Consider the following 18,019-nt stretch of genomic DNA (forward strand, 5'->3'; position numbering starts at 1 on the left):
ACAGCACAATGACAGACTAACTCAGTGGAATAATACACTTCTAAATCTTCCACTTCTTGAAAGCTACGCCCGTGCGATTGACTCTAAAGGAAGTCCGTTACCTAGTTGCTTTAGTTTTATAGACTCAGTGAACAGTAAGGCCAATTTGTCGACCCGAAAAAAAAAACAGAGGATCGCTTACAATGGACATAAGCGAGTACATGGTCTCAAGTACCAGTCTGTTGTCTTGCCTAATGGCATGACTGCTAACAAGTACGGCCCAGTAGGTAATTGTTTTAATTTAATTTGTTGCTTTTTTTTTCTTTTTCGAGAGGGGGAGATTTAGAAGCATTACACCCTGACTTCACCAAACTAAAATACTTATTTATCTGTTCTCTTTAAGAAGGTAGAAGGCATGATTCAGGTATGCTGGCTTACTTCGCTATCTGGAGCAGCATGCCTTCTACACAACAAGAGAACCAATGGTCCTGTATGGTGACCCCGCCTATCCCTACGTGTCCACCCCTAAGTCCCTTACAGAGGTGCCGGAATAACACCACAAATGGAGTTGTACAACAAAGCCATGAGGACCGTTCGTATGTCTATATATAGAGTGGCTTTTCGGGGATATCGTCAATTCTTTTAAATTTCTCGATTTTAAGAAAAATTTAAAACTCTCCCTTAGTGTAGTTGGAAAAATGTACATTGTGCGTGCCATTCTACGTAATGCCTTGACCTGCATGTACACCAACTCTACATCAGAGTGCTTTGCCCTGGACCCTCCAACCATTGAAGATTATTTTTCTTGAACGTTTACATCAATTCATCTGTAAAACATAAACCTTTTCAAAATGTTTGCTTTTAATTATGTAGAAACAAAATTTTGACAACTAAATAAAATGAAGTGTAGTTAAGCAGGGCGAGTTACTTCAAGCCATTTACTGCAAAGTGATCAAAATATCTGCAACATGTGTCGAACAGTTTGTATTTAAAAGCAATGTCAAATATGAATATAAACCATTTAAATGCTAAAGCAAGTATTCACAACAAAATCAAAGATTTTATGAACAGTACCATGCAAATCAAACCGAGTTAATTTGTTCTTTTTAGAAGCTTCATAGTTATTTGAGACTGCTGCTGCATTGAGGTAAACATCTGCTGAAAGCTTTGCATCTGCTCTTGTTGCTGCTTAGTTTGTTCTATGAAGACTTTCATCATATCCTGATGTTGTTTGGTTGACTGATCTTCCCGTTTACTCTCTTACTTTCAACTTCCGCTCGCCGTCGTAGACATCTTCCCTACTGGTTCCATGAGCTTTGGGACGGCAAAAAAAAAGATACAAATAAACAAACAAACAAACAACGTAACAATCAAACAGATTAATCCCATAACTTCCCCTTTTGAAAGAGGTGTGACTTGTGCAGCCCTCAAAAGGATGTTAAAGGCAATGATTTTCATTACGTTCCTTATAGTTTATTATTCATTATCCATTAGACTTGGGCGTGTCGAGTTCGTCTATTATTTCCAGTTGCTTGGATAATGCGAGAAGGCATGAATCACGATTAATTTTTATCCCAAAGATAGAAAACATTTCTTTGGCAAGTCTTGAAAAGAGCTTCATGCAGACAAATATTTCACACTCGTGTACGGTTCAAAATTCCTCGTGCAAATCACACTTTTGCTTTGGCATATATTATAATGGCAAGGGTCGATTCCTGGCTGTATTGCAGACAGTTCTTCTTTCGCAAGCACAAGTTAAGTTTCTCTTCTTGAAAGATTTAAACAAGAACATCCGAAGGCCGAGGTGTTCAACTGGTTGCGAGGTTCGTAATTCAGCGCATAAGTTCGAGTCAAAAATGAGGTGCACATTGTTTTTGTATCCTGAAAGTGACATCTCTAAATGTAGGCGACTTATGAGTTATTTCCAAGGCAGGCTGGGAAGGATTGCAGAGGTGAGAGGCATCAAGAACATTTTAGTGAGGAATCAGGATTTTAGGTACGAGCTACGTAACAGTCAGTGTGTGGTATTGGTCGGGACGCGCCAAGCTTCTTCTCTCATCCAAAACAAGGAGCAAGAAAAATGCGGTGATTATATTACTTTTGACGGCAAAGTTATGCACGAGGAGTTCACAGAAAACAAAGAGCTTGTCGAGAACAGACTCGTTATTGTTCACTTAACTGAAAGAAACGAGGATGACTGGATCCCGACTGGTTTTGACGAAAAGCGAATTTTTCATGTGGAAGATGGGAAAGCTCCCCCCAAAGGAACCCCTACCTTAACTCACCTTGAATATCGCCTGAAGAAAATTTTGCTTGGAGATGATTTCTTGTACTGAGCTTAAGGACCATAGAAAGTGGTGTGAACATTTCTTCGTAATTAAACAACAAAGTCACAGATGCTGGCTTTGCAGCTGATTGCATTTGAATGACAGCTTCATAATGTTAGATTTTGATAATTGATTGTATTTGTTTGTGATGATAATTTTTCCCCAATCGAAAGTTTTAAGCTCAGCGGTGTGATGGTAACACCCTTGGCCTGGGGTTAGGTTGGGTTTCAACTTGAGTGGATGATGTGTAATTCTCTTGTAGAAGACAAAATTTGTGTTGAAACAGCCTTCTGTAGATAAGTACTTAAATGCTGTTTCTATAGTACCTCAATATTAAAATTTCACGTCTTTACATTAAGAGCTTCTGAACAGAGTGAAGAAGAATAAATTGACCAACGCAGGCTCGGCGGTCGCGTAGCACAGGTATCTGGTTTAACCTCTGTTCATAGCTACCAGATCCTACGTAATATGGTAGATATTAATTTAACATATCTCTATGGCTTTCCTTTGGTAACGGGACTACAAAACACAGTATAGCCTCGTCGGGTCGATTATAAGAAATAATGAAAATAAAATGGTGAATCTCGCTTCCAGTCTTTCTTCGTCCATTCCGACCATTAAAGATTAAAGAACGAGACTTATGTTACAGCGCGGGTCTTGTACCCAGACCTCGCACGACCAAGCGTTTCGTCCCACTCACGGCGAGACACACATGTACGGAATAGGCGCTATTGCATCAAATATTTTATCTATAATGCTTTATTTCTTTCGAAGCTTTTTCTCGCTCGGAAAATCGAATAAGCTGAGGTCTGGTCGCCTTTTGGATTTTTTTTTGCGCACGGAAATGGCACTGCACTACCTCATTTCATTTACTTTGCTTTCAAAATAAGCGGCTCTCTTGAGCTTTTATTCCCCTGAGCCTCGTCCTGATGCTCTAAAATAGTTGCCAGGCTTTCACGCACAATCAATTCGAACTTAGCCTGAGAAAGCGAGAAATTCGTAATAAATTATGTATGATTTATCTGGATTCGACATAAATTATGCAGAAGAATTCCAACTATTCAGTTGGGTCCCCTCAGAGTGAGTACGAGGTTTCTGAATACTGGACCCTAGTCCTCCGTCGATCTCTAACTCATTAATGAAGTAACGCCTAGCGAATATTTGCACCACCGCTGCTGTTTGCTGATGTTGATCACATGTTCGAGATTGTGATGGATGTGTTTAGAACTATATAACTCTCTCAGATCACTTCACTGTGTGGACTTTTTTTAGAGGTGTGCAGAACAGTCAACTGTTTCGACATTGTAAAGAGAAACTTCACCAGGATCTTTGAATCAGAATCCGTTCGCAAAACTGCGATAACAGCTGTTTAGAAAATTGCAATTAGTAGAGCCCGGCAAAGCTATACTATTTGGAGATAAAATCTTATCATTTCTATTCAGAGATCAAACGAGAGGACCGAGAGTTGTTAGAGCGAGCTGAAGAGAGAGAGAATAACGAAGAAAAACCTCCGGATGAAGTTGTCAAACAAGACGATTTCTTCGAAGATGAATTTGACAGAGATTTGGGTCTTAGGTAAAAAAGCCACTGTGTCAAAAAAAAAATAATAATAATAATTTAACATTAATATTTTACCAAGTCAAAAAATTTCATTCTTTCATTCATTCATTTTATTTGCCATTACCAAAAAAAAATTAACCAAACACAAAATTTATGATACATCAAAGATAAAAAGAACTATTCTAACTCAATTAACTTCAAAATCAAAGGAACTGAAGAGGTAACAGAAAGGAAGCCTATTAGAAGCTGGGGGCTTATAAAGTATAGGCTTCCTTAAACTAAAGGACAAACCATACAAATTGTAATGTTCAGGAGTTCACTTACACAGTTCGCCTACAGTTCGCATAGTTTGTTCGTTATCCTAAATTTTCTCACCCCATTCTCACTCACAGTGCATAATAAGTACTCGAGTCTAAGTCTCCTGGGGCCTTGGGCATGGACTTGGAGGCCTGGACACTACACAAATCAAAGGTGCTGAATGAAATTTAGATTAAGTTGAAAAAAAAAAAGAGAAAAAAAAAGAAAAGGTGTGTAGCTTAACAAAGAATATATTTAACTTAGAAAGAAGAATTTTTTAAGCCTTTTGCCAAACAAGCTGATGCTTTCAGAGTATTGAATTTCCCAACTTAGCGTGTTGAAAAACTTAGGACCTTGAAACCGGATTGAAAATTTTCGAAAATTAGTTTGACAACGAGGTATGTAGAAAAAGCTGGAATTTCTTGTATTATAAGAATGTATCTGGCTAGCAAGAGTAAGCATATCATGAAAATAATTTGGAAGTAAGTCTCTTTTAAACAGATACATAAATTTACCTATTTGGTAGTTATAGATGTCAGAGAATTTTAAGATCCCATGTTCTTTAAAATGAACATTGGTATGTGTATCAAAAGAAACTTTAGATATGATTCTAATTATCTTTTTTTGCAGAATAATAATACAGTTTAAATTAGACTGATATGTCAATCCCCAAACTGAAACACAGTAGGTTAAGTAAGGATAAACTAAACTATAATATAAGGAGTGCAAGGAAGTTTTGGAAAGGTAGAAACTGGACTTGTAAATAAAACCAACTGATACAATAAAATATATGAAGTTGATTTTGATATTTTTCTAGAAATGCTAAGAATGTGAGGCTTCCATGACAAATGCCCATCGAGTATAACACCTAGAAATACTGTTTCTTTCACACGTCCAATAACATTGTTGTCAATTTATATATATTGAATTATATCAAGTGTCTGCCTTTTTTGGCGAGGACTAAAAATCATAAAATTCAATTTTTTAAAGTTAATGGACAGCTTATTCACTCGACACCAGTGTGTTAATTTAAGCAATTCAGAGTTCAAAATTTCAGGAAGTAAATTAAAATCTTTGTGGGACAAAAATATATTTGTGTCATCAGCAAAGAGAATAAAGTCTAAGACCTCTGACACATTGCACAAATCATTAATATATAGAGTAGAAAGAGCAGAGGGCCTAGTATCGAGCCCTGAGGCACCCCGCACTTTATTTCACAAGAATCTGAACTGATACCATTGAATTCCACATATTGTTCACTACTGCTTGGATAGCTTTTAAACCAACTAAGTGCAGTGCCTCGGATACCATAGTGCGCTCTTATTTTGAAATTAAAATGTTATTATCAACAGTGTCAAATGCTTTAGACAAAATCAATAAAAATACCAACTTTTAGTATATTCCTTACTTTCAATAGCAGAAGAGATTTTATCATTTTGACAGGCAAGAGCATAGGCAGTGGAGTGGTGCTTGCAAAAACCATACTGATTATCAGAAAGTATGTCATGATTATTAAGAAACCTTTAGTTAAAAGATGATTGTACATTGCTTTGTCAAGAATTTTAGAAAAATATGCAGGTAAAACAGACATGGGTCTATAATTTGAAAATATATCCTGCTCACTGGATTTAACTAAAGGAATATCTTGAGCAATTTTTAATTCTTTAATAGGTACTAAATGTCAGAAGTAATAGCTATATAAGTTAATTAAGCGTGTAAGAGGTAAAATAATTATCTCAATAGATTCTTTAATTAAGTTCATAGAAATGTTGTCATGCCCTACAGCAGTACCTGAACAACAAATGCTACAAATTTCAATAATTTCTTGCTCATTAACTGCATCTAGAAATATTGAATTGACTAGTTTTGGAAGTAACAAAAGTTACTCTACTTTACTGATACAGAAATTTTGTTAGCTAAATTGGGGCCAATGTTAGTAAAATATTTGCAAAAGAGATTAGCTACTTCCTTAGGGTTTTTACACTGATAAGTAGTGTTCTCATTGGAGAGAAAAATAAATAAGAGACAGATTGAATAACTCACTCTATTTGTCTAAGTATACAGAATTTACTTTTCCGAATTCAGCATATTATTTTCCTATCATTTAATTAATTCACAATCAGTATTTTACTGTAGATGATGTTTGGTCCGAGGAAGTCTTAAAAAATGAGTCTCTTTCTTCTTGACTGTTATGATGGCTATACAAAGGTACACCTCAAAATATGTTTCTGTTGGATTAATTCAAAATTTTATGTCAACTGTCAGTTGAAATAGAGCTTTTTGCTTTACAAGTTGAAGGGAAATGATTGAGGGTCACTGGCAAAAAACTTTTAGATGAAATCTCAGGACCAAAACCTCTAGTAAAATATCAGCTTGTTAACCCAAGGATACAATCATTCATTTAAAGGTTCATCAGAAGCAGAGTGAAGGACTGTCATGGACCACTGCTATGAATGAAGTGCGAGTTCAAAGATTGATCTAGAAATACAAAGATAATGGAGAACTGGACAGTGAGGATCCTGCACTTGTGATGACAAAAACTTGGCCAACATCCAGAAAATACAAAGATAATCCTGATAAACTTCTAGGCCTTGAGCAGCTGGTATAAATGTTAGATATAAAACAATTATAGGATTTGTTTTTCACATGATAGGGATAATTATCAAGGCCTCAGTTTGTGTTATCCACCTCAGCCTTCGGCTTTGGCAGATTACACAAACTGACTTTGGCCTTGATAATTATGGCTGTCATGCTCCACTTCATCCAATAATTGTTAATTACTTGCACTTAAGAAAAGTGTGTTATTTTTTTGTCTGATATCAATCCAGGATCATCATGGAGCAGCTGGTAAAAATGCCATCCGCTAATCTTTCTGGAGAACACTAGTTAAGCTTCAGAGAGCTGAGAATTTTTTGGATGTTATACAGATTTCTCGAGATAAGTTTTGATGGCCAGAGCTACACCCTATTCAAACATGCATATAGTGCATTATAGCTATCTCATTTTTTCTGTTACTTAAAACTATTCTTTGCATTTCTTGATAAAAGCATAATGATTGAGATATCATCAAATTTTAATATTATGAAATGAATATTTAATTTTATCATTGCCTTGTGCTTTGCAGATTACTAAGGTTTTGGTGATTCTGTTGAAAAGTGAACTGAACTCAGGCAACAGATATGAGATGTTCAGAGATGTGGAAAACAAAACAGGAAAGACATTCCTACACTATGCTGCAGAACTTGGCTTTTTACGTGTCACTAAAACACTTGTGAAGAAATGTCCAGGATTGCTTGCTCTGAAAACAAAGCCTCAGCTTAAACCCAAGAAGAGAAGAGGCTTGTTACCAGTTGAATTGGCTCTAATAGCAGAGAATGATGAAGTTGCAGCTTATATGATTAGAATGATGTGGCATGAAAGGTAATAAGTTATTAGTGCAATGATTAATGGTATCTTCAGTGGAGACATTTTGGAAACAATCTGATGAGATGGAAAAGGAAAAATCTTTAAGTGAGAGATTGGAAAAAAGTAGAAAAATATAAGGCTGAATTAAAAAAATATATTTAAAAAAAATAATGAGCTGTTGACGAAGCAAAAGCAGCTTTTGAACCCAAACTCTTGATCAAGCTCTTCTTCCAAAAAAAAGCCGCTCTCTTAAATATGTGTATTACCAATTTACTAAAATTTGAAATTAGTGTTGCTCTCAAGTATTACTGCCAACTGTGAAACAATCCCCTTTGGAGATCTCTGGAAGGATTTCCAGTATTTCATGTCCTTCTTTAAATAATTAGTTTTATTTATCTCCATTGTTCTACTGTGATTAGAGTGCAGAGCTTGTTGTCATGGAGACCAGGAGATATGACTGATCCTCAGCCATCTTACCTCAGCCTCAAGTCAATTAAATTGAGAATCCCAAAATGGAGGTCAAATTTTGTTAATTTAAAGTGTACTTGAAGGTTAAGTTTTGCACTTCATAATCTCTGTAATTTATATTTATATTTTTTTCTTATATCTTACCAGAAAACAGTAGTTGCTGTGTCGGACCGGATGGTCAACCCTCACTGGCCACACCTCCCAAAGTGCAAGGGCAGCTATGATAACGATGATGAGGAAGAGGGAATTGAAGGGGCCTGGACAACCATCCCTGATGATCCACTAGACTATCACTTTTACTATAATCATATTTTGGATGGTGATGAGGGGCGATGACCTCCAAAGATTGTTTTATCCGAGGGAGATAAGGAGAGGGACAATGAATCTTTTAGGTCATGTTTGCATTTGATTGCCAAGAGTAACAAAAAGGTGAACATCAAAAACATGATTTTTTATCTTTTTGATATCTAATGATTTTTTAATGACTGCTATCTATTAAATATTTTTTTTGTAATTGGACGAGATGAATTTCTGTTTTCAATTAGCACTTACAACCATCTTTTGCACATTTTGAGGATCAATAATGGAGTATTAGGAATTTTATTTTGTGGGACTGTCAACTTACTTTTGAGCAGTACTGTATTTGATGCCATGATCTTTTGATTCCCATAGGAGGGTCTGCAGCATCCGGTGGTCAGAATGTTGATGAAAACAAAATGGATCAGTTTTAGACATTGGTTTCTGAAGTAAATATACCACTTTTGTTGGACAATTTAGAAATCATTGTACACACACCTTCTCCTTTTTTGCTCCCTGAATCGCCAATTATGGTGTACATCTCAGAAGATGGCACAATTCTGAGTTAATCTTGTGTTCTTTCCAGTCTTCATGCAGCATTGTATGTCATCTTCTTGCTTTTCCTGTCCTACGCTCTGCTTTATGGCTCTACCAAACTGGACCCTACCCAATACAGGGGTGCTGCTGATTCTCTGCAAGGATTTTGTGAAGTTGTCACCCTTCTTATGGTTGTCTTTTACATCTGTGAAGAAATCAATCAAATGAGAAAGTAAGTTGCTCGTTTATATTATTGTTTTGTTGCAATGAAATCAGTGTTCCTGTCTTAAAGCAAGTCTGTGATGTAGGAAAGTTATGTGAGTAATAGATACACCATGATCCATAGCCCGCAGTGCCGGCGTATTTTGGGCGCACGAGTGCACATTTTCGTATTAGGCCGCCATCTTAGATTTGGTAACTGTGGAGGATTGGTGCGAGGAAATATTTGCCGAGGGAGTAGGTGTTAAGTGGAAAAGTGGGCAACGGGGGGAGGGAGGGAAAGAAAGACATGTATTTTTTCCTTCCCCTCCCTCTCCCCCGTCGCCCATTTTTCCACTTAACACCTACTCCCTTGGCAAATATTTCCTCGCCCCAATCCTCCACTGTTACAAAATCTAAGATGGCGGTCTAATACGAAAATGTGCACTCGTGCGCCCAAAATACGCCGGCACTGCAGGCTACATGATCCAGTGAAAGAAGACACTGTCAATCTCTGAAACACTCCTTATCTTTTACCAGGGAGCGGCACTCATACTTTAAAGACTGGATGAACCTGTTTGACTGGTTAGGCTTGGCGTTGATGTTGTGTTTAATACCTTTACGGTACACTGATAACAAAGCACAATGGAGAGTGCCATCTCTAGCGTTCCAGTTCAACTTCCTGAGGATTTTTAAGTTTTCTTGTGTAACAAGGTAAGAAACCCACTTTGTTTCTCTGTATTAGTCCAGTTGGTTTACGCAAATTTCAGGTGAGTGTCCAAAGTGATCCAAAATTGCATTGGTTTTGCTGTTTTCTCTCCCTGGCTGGTCATAGAAAAAATCGCACTACGTTCTCCGGGATCAAATGCAAATTTAAAACCAAGTGCGACTTGTTAACTTGCGTTTTCCCGCGGTTATTAGGTTCAGTCCCTAAACACGTATTCACTCTGAGTTCCTATTGGCTCCTTACGATATCTTCTTACGTTCCGATTGGTCGCTGTGTTTACTTGGGTTTTTGTTTCACAACGCTCGTTCGTAATTCACTTCTGCCGACAATTTGTCAAAATGCACCCTTTTATGCAGCTTAGTCGTTTGATCTAACTAATCTTTTATCTTTTCCAGGACCACAGGGCTGTACACAAAGACCTTGGCTATGATCATTCAGGAAGATGTAACGAGATTTATGGCAGTTTTTGCTGTTGTGTCTCTATCTTTCTGTGGGGCCTTGTTTTTGTCTCTCCAGTCTTCCAAGCATAATCAGCAATTCAGGTGTGCGTTCATTGTATGCCTTCGTTTCTCTTAAAATGAAACATAAGCTGATTTTTTCCCCTGCATCTTACAGTGGTTTGGAAGAAGTTTTGTTGAGCGGATTTCGTGCTCTTTCCGAACAGCAACCGATTGCAGAAGATTACTCAACTTTCAAGAAAGTGATACTGACTTCTAGCTTCTCCTAACAACTGATGAAGAGGTTTCATCTCAATATTCTGAGTCCTTTATTGTGATCTGTGAAATTGCTTTCAATGCGGTGAAGAAAACCTCAAAATATTAGTTTGATAGGAAAGAAACACATCAAAATGGAAAGAAAAATTGTGAAGCGAACGTGGAGGGCTGAGGTTGGAAAATATTAAAACAGATTGAAAATAACTACAAAATGTTTGCTCACACTTTTTTTGTTTTCTTTTGTTTTGTATTTTTTTCTATTGTCACCAAACTCTGCGATTCTATTTCTTTTGCAGCTGGCTATCGATTCTGTTGATGTTATCGTACATGTGGACTGTTATAGTGATTCTGCTCAACATTCTCATTGCACACGAATAAAGGCTGATAGTTTCGAAAGAAACTGTTTGGGGCTGCGTCGGTGGGAGTAACGAAATAATTTGGATATATCAACAAAGTTGAAGTGGTAAATTGGCCACCGTAACGATTACAAAAGCTGAAGTTTGGAGCGTTAGCCCTTCGTCGGAGCGAATGAGTGTCGGAGCGAATGCCCTTCGCTCCGACGAAGGGCTAACGCTCGAAACGTCAGCTTTTGTAATCGTTACGGTGGCCAATTTACCACTTCAACTTTGTTGATATATCCAAATTATTCTCATTGCACAGATGAGTACGACCTACTTTCAGGCCAAGAAAGTCTGCCCGTCTGGAATATGATGTGGATCGTATTTCACTGCTCACCCGCATGGAGGGACTTCCTTTTCTGGTATGTAAATGGCAGCGCAAAGAAATTTATCGAGGCACCTTGCGCTCGTAAGTTTTGAGCATGAGAGCGCATAACAGAGTTCAGAGCTGAGGCAGCGGTACTGCGCTGTTGGTATTTCATGTTAATGACGTTTCTCTCTGCAGAATCTACGCGTGAAGTATTACAAAGAAGGAGACTGGATCAGGGAAATGAAACTTGCTAAAGGTTTGGGCTAAGGACGATTTTAATTTAAACCCCGAGGGTATGACGGGTTTGCTTTGGTCTTTCTTCAGCTCGCTCCTTTGTTGGTCAAAAAAAAATATTGGGCCATCTTCTCATCCACACACTAGGGAATCATTTCAGCCAGCCGAGTATCGTTTCATGAGATGCTTTTTCAAAGGACTAAACGTCGCTTTCTTTGGCCTCCTTTGTTCTTTGAAGCTTTGAAATTTTGTTTCTAGAACTGCTTGAATTCACTTAAGATCGTCATCACTGGGAGTCAGTAGAAGAGAAGCTTGATGCAATCAGGTAAATGTCGTGATTTCATTTCCTTCTTCCTTTCGCTTGTTTGGTTACTCACTCATACGTGTTCAAACCTTCCCTAAAGCTCACCGCCCCCCCCCCCTCCCGCTCCCCGTCATGTAACGTCTGATCAACCAAGATGTCTACTCCTGCGCCCAGATGCCCAAGCCACTCTTCACCCAGATTCTCAGAATCTACACAGACCCTCCTACCCAGAAACCTTATTAACCGTGAAAATCATTCACCTCACTTGACACCCACTGACTTCAGTAACCATCCATCCCACACCTTCGCAGTAAGATACTTGGCCATCTACCAAGGCACATATATATCCAATTAGACACCTTGTACACCCAGAAACCTGCACGTACCCACCCAACTGCACAGTTATTCATTCATCCTTACACCCATTTACTCACCCCCTTACCTACGTCAGACACCCACCCATCCACACAAACACTTTCTCATCCACCCAGACACGCAAACCCACGCATATATCTTCCTTGGCACTTGCTGACCCGTTCACCAAGACACCCGACCATCGACCATCTATCTACCCGGACACCCACTTACCAACTCAGACACAACTTTAGAAGTCCTTATTTTTTCCCTCTTCAGGGATATGATGAGAGAGATGGTCAAACAGATGAGGCCTGATATAGAATAAATAGCTGTCAGTCGAGATATCTCTCGTTGAAATCTTCCGCAGCGCTGTTAGTTCAAAGCATATACCTCGAACGCCTTAAGAAGTGAAAATACGGAGTCAGAGATCTTAGTCAGAGTTGGTTTTGCTTGATTTATAATGCACAATAGAAACCAAGGAAGACATAACGAACTATCACAGTAAAGTCAAACAAATAAACTTTGAGGAACTTGCAACGCACATATTTATTATCACTGCATAAAGATGTATTTAAATTTTCCTTTGCATATCTATACAAAGAGCACTGCTGGTATTAATAAACCAGTATTGATATCGCATCATAGTTTACAATTACTGAATATATATTATAACTTATTTACCAGAAAAGTTAAACTGTCTAACTGGTTGTCACATGTACATGTATCGAGGTAACTAAAAATACTGGAAGGAAGTAATCTTAGCAGAATGTTAGTTTTTATTATTGCAACTACTGCTATTATTATTTTATTATGATTATCATTATTATTGTTAGTATTGTATTTGCAACGATTTGAGAAGACGTCCTTGATAATTATCATAGAAGACTTATCTACCTCCGTTTACTTATTCACAATGCATTAAGGTATTGTCTATTTTGTCAACGAAAAGTGAATGTTTTTTCTCTTGAACTTACTAGGCACGTCAGCCATTTGAAGCTCTTTCGTATCCGTTTCAGCTCCGACTAGAATTAGAGACAAAAACGGTACAAGAGCAAGATGTTCCGCTAACAAATCATTTTCTGCAATTTGTTTTATTTCTCCACCTTTTCTTCTCATTTGTTTTGCAAATGTAAGGTTATTGTGCTGGACAACGACGAGCTAAAGTTAGCTCCTTAGACCTTAGATGTAATCTATTTTCTTCCAATGCCAAGTTAATAAAAAGCAAGAAGATATTTTCATATCAAGCCAGCTTTCTAGTATACGGCGGGTGATTGAATTTTCATTGATGCGATTCTCGTGTACGACTACGATATTTAAAAGTTTATTTGCCGAATGCTGAGATGACCGAAATGCCTCATTAGTCGAAATTGGAAATGAAAGGATGGATGGTGAAAAACTAGGGCTTTACGCTACACAGAAATCGATAGTATTGATTGACGATTGACATAAATCAAGGTAAAAAAGGATAAACGAACAGGGAAATATTCACAACCTAAAAAAACATAATGAAAGAATATTACATACCTCGAACAACTATATTATTTCAGCTTTATATTTCTTCCTATCTAATAAGATATTCGAAGAGTGTCCTCTTCTACTTATACAAATATTTCTCAAGGAGGATCTAACTCCATAGACAGCAAAGTGCTTGTCTGATTTTCTGCGTTACTGCTTGTCTTACTTCACTGATCTTCCAGCTGCAAAGAAACGGTTTAACGTGTGAAGGTGTAGTCTGATCGTCCAGGTGAGTGTAGTCCTGAGAAGGACTGTTGTCGGTGGTAGTGACTGACGTTTCGACAACCTGTGCGGAAGTCATCATCAGAGTCAAGTGAATGATTGTTGTCAGTAGAATGTTCTTATTCCAGTTCGTGTGAAATGATCGGTTGGTTTTGCCGTGCTGTTATTGGCTGTAAGACTCAAGTGACGTAAGTCGGTCGTGATTGGTCTGTTTCGATCTGTCGTTAAAGTTAGGTCGTTCTTTTTCGGTCGTTTGTGATGTTTATGTCGTGATTGAGTCGTTTGTATGGAGCGGGTAGTTGTTGACATCTGTTTAGGGGAGTCTGTTCTAAGTTAGTAAACCAGCTTTCCAGAGTCAGTCGTTGAAAATAGTCAGTGCTGTAGGTTAGGCATTGCGCAGAGTCCCAGTCAATGTTGTGGTTGGTAAGTCGATGGTGTTCAGCGATGTGATTGCTGACATCACCTTTCCTCGTCGCCCGTCTGTGTTCGGTCAGTCTTGTTGTGAGGTTTCTGCCAGTCTCACCGATGTAGGAGGCTTGACAGTCGGAACAATTGATCTTATAAATCGTTCCCTGTCTGTGCCTCGGTTCGTCTTTGTCTTTAACGTTGGTTAGTAACTGACGTAGTGTGGTGATGGGTTTGTGGGCGACGCGGATATTGAAGGGTAGTAAGATGAGCGAGATGTTTTCAGACATGCCTTTTATGTATGGTATGGTTGCTGTAGTCGAAGGGGTTGCGGTGTCGTTTGTTTCGGTAGTGGTAGTGGGTCGGTGAGTGTTTCGTCGGATGAAGTCGTTGTTGTAGTTGTTCTTCGTAAAAACACGGTGAAGGTATTTGTTCTCGTCGGATAAGCTGTCTCTCGAGTCGCATACTAGTTGTGCGCGTCGTGTTAGAGTTCTGATAGTTGTGGCTTTGTGTGATGTAGGGTTGTAGGATGACTCATCTAGTAATCTGTCGGTGTGTGTCGGTTTTCCTGTAAACTTTTCCTGTAAACTTAAACCGGTTTAACGTCAAGTTAAAGTGAACTAAGAGAACTGCTATATCCTGCATTATCAACAAGTGGAATGATGATGCAAAAGATCTACTACAAGAGATCACAATTCCCACTATATATAAAGGTGCATAACAAGCAGTTAATGCTATCTGCACCTACAGTGCACTGTACACTGCCTCTTTGTATCGCGCCATGTTTAGTGCATTTGGTTGGCTCGGCTGTTGTTGGACATGATCTTGTACTTGAGCCTGATGATGACTGAGACCCCGAAAAATTTTTATATACGAGGCGACTAAAATAACAAGGGAAGATGGTAAAATTATATGATCATACCAAATGATTACAGGGTAATCTAATGTATAGCATAAAGCCGTGACACTAGACTCAATCCAAAAGGTATTTATAATGAGGTAGTATGTGCGTTTCAAAGTTACAATTTGTCTGTATCTTAGCCCCAGCAACAGGGCAAGGAGACTGTCCACGCTTATGGCAGTCGTCGTAAGCAAAGATACGCCACATAATACGTAGCTTGTATTAATGACTGCGTCAAATGCGTGGCGGTAGACTCCAGTGTTCGTGAAGCACTGACATCCAATAAGAAGTTATGAGAGGCTGGTAAACAAGACCAACTAACAGATCAGTTGTTTCCAAAAAACGATACAAGAGTTTGGACAGCGGATGAAGGGAAGATTCCCTTTCAAGAGTAACAATGATAAGAGTATTTCCAAGAAACGCTGTGATAGAGAAGAGAATGTGGACTGCTGAGAAAGGAATTGATTCTTGTTGAAGCGTTCCAACCGAAGAAGGGGAGTATAGCAGTTCTTCAAATGTTTTCTTTTTGTTCCACCTCCAGTGAAATTTGTTGTTGGTATTTCGTCTGAACAGTACACACCCAGCCTCGATCAATGAAACATTGCTTCTGTAATTATATTCACTTTAAGACTTCCTCACAAGCGTTTACTCATTAATGATGCGTCAGAAAAATTGTCTTTTGTGTCCAAAAAATTAGTCTTTTTAATTAGTTTTTTTTTTAATTTTTTTAGGGCAATTTTCAAGCTGAATGCCTTTTGTTTTATATATGATATTAAATTTTTATGGAATTTTCTTATACAAATTTTATCGATTATATTCTTTGTAAATAATCTTGAATTAAACGAAGTGTGTATCCATGAGTTTATCTTGGATTTTTACTAAACATTTTGACGTATTTTTCTTGGACTTTTACTAAACATTTTGACGTATTTTTCTTCGATTTTAAAGCATTTTGTCATTTTTTTTGTAAATACTCTTAGTGATTATAGTGTATAAAGGTATTATAAGGTTTTTTTTTCTGGAACCTATGAAGTGCCTCAGGTATGAAAAAGCAATAAGAAGAAAATAGGAAGACATCTGTGTTGTCATTTTTTTTTTTTTTAACAAGTTTTCGGAACTTGTGAAGTGTCTCAAATGGTATGAATTGGAAATAAAAGGCACGCCAAATATAGAGACATGAATCGTATCATTTTTGAAAGTGCGGCAAACAATCTCTCTTTGTTTGATAGTGTGCTTTTCAAATGTCCTTATCATGATCTGCATGAAGTTAAAACTTGAATCATTATCAACCTTCGGTAAACTGGAAATAATAAAAAATAAAAGCTGACGATTTTACTTACACTAAGAGAACACTGGATTCGTGACAATCTCCGAAAGCCGGCATCAAACTGTTGAAATTGAAATTTTATCACAGATGCCCGCTTATTTTAAAATATTTCATTTGACTTTCTAATGAACACAGTTTTGTAGCTTTTGTCTCGCCGCTCAGACAGATCAGTTATTTCCAAACAATGATACAAAAGTTTGAACCGCTGATGGAAGGAAGATCCCTTGTGTACGGCAACAAGAATAAGGGAATTTCCAAGAAATGCTGTTGTTGAAGCCCACTCACTAAAGAGAGGGAGCGTAGGAGTTCTTGTATTGTTTTCGTCTACGTTCCACCTCTAGTGAGATTTGTTGTCGACATTATCCGTTTCCTTTTTCTTCTCGTGTATCTGTGATTGCAACGAGAAATATCTGTCTAAACTGCTCACACGAAACCACGATCGCTGAAACCCCACTTCTTTAAAATTAGTCACATAAATACCACCTAACCAGCGTTTATTCATTTAAAAATGCCTTGAGAAATTTTCTGTTGTTTCAAAAACTGATTTTTTATCTGAAACCTATTTGGTGCCTCACGTATGAAATAGCAAGAAAATGAAAATGTATAGACACCTGCTTCAGTTTTTACAGAGCACTGAAAAAAGAGTCTCTCTTTACCTGGATCATTTCATCTGGATAGTTTCAAGCGAAAATTTTGGTATGAAGAAGGTTTTCTTTTATGTAGTAAGTGATTGAAGTCTTCCTGTTGCGATTCTTTTGAACGATTGAAAATTCTCTTTTCGCAATGACAGTTGTTATCCAATATTGAAGTAAACATGATAATTTATTGATGGAAATGGAAATGAAGGGATGGGTGGTCAAAACCTGTCAAGACTCGATGAACAAGATTTGTTGTCGACATTATCCGTTTCCTTTTTCTTCTCGTGTATCTGTGATTGCAACGAGAAATATCTGTCTAAACTGCTCACAAGAAACCACGATCGCTGAAACCCCACTTCTTTAAAATTAGTCTCATTAAGACCACCTAACCAGCGTTTATTCATTTAAAAATGCCTTGGGAAATTTTCTGTAGTTTCAAAAACTGATTTTTTTTCTGAAACCTATTTGGTGCCTCACGTATGAAAGAGCAAGAAAATGAAATTGTATAGACATCTACTTCAGTTTTTACCGAGCACTGAACAAAGAGTCTCTCTTTACCAGGATCATTTCATAGACTTTCTCATCATCTTTTACTCGTTTGGAAACATCACAGTGAAAATTGTCTGTTGTGTCAAAAAGCCTATTTGTGTCGCTTTAACTTGTCACGTACACCTCGTATGAAATTGGAATAAGAGGCAAACATATAAAAACACCTGTAACATTAATATGGTTTTCTCTGTGCGACGAACTATCCCTCTTTACTCAGCCTACGGGCAGGCACTCATTATTAACGCTTCAGTACGAGTTCCTTGACTCGTGAATAAGTTTGAGGCCGTGAGCAACGCGTGGGCGGAGGAGCGACGTGCCGCTATGCTAATAACGAGGACCTGCTCGTAAGCT

The 18,019-nt window shown here is 37.9% G+C and overlaps 1 pseudogene across 1 annotated transcript; it reads left to right on the top strand.

Moving 5' to 3' along the window:
- The first annotated feature begins 3,346 nt into the window (after positions 1-3,346).
- On the top strand, positions 3,347-13,355 carry LOC111346705 (uncharacterized; annotated as a pseudogene). The gene is made up of 17 exons (XR_015992954.1): positions 3,347-3,386; positions 3,749-3,881; positions 5,607-5,661; positions 6,571-6,765; positions 7,288-7,583; positions 7,988-8,086; positions 8,184-8,465; positions 8,709-8,782; positions 8,920-9,102; positions 9,609-9,782; positions 10,191-10,337; positions 10,411-10,491; positions 10,805-10,864; positions 11,153-11,268; positions 11,412-11,472; positions 11,709-11,775; positions 12,388-13,355. The product of XR_015992954.1 is annotated as an uncharacterized LOC111346705 (transcript).
- Positions 13,356-18,019: the final 4,664 nt, after the last annotated feature.

The sequence above is a fragment of the Stylophora pistillata genome, chromosome 11 (assembly GCF_964205215.1).
Source record: "Stylophora pistillata chromosome 11, jaStyPist1.2, whole genome shotgun sequence".
In the NCBI taxonomy this organism is placed as follows: Eukaryota; Metazoa; Cnidaria; class Anthozoa; order Scleractinia; family Pocilloporidae; genus Stylophora; species Stylophora pistillata.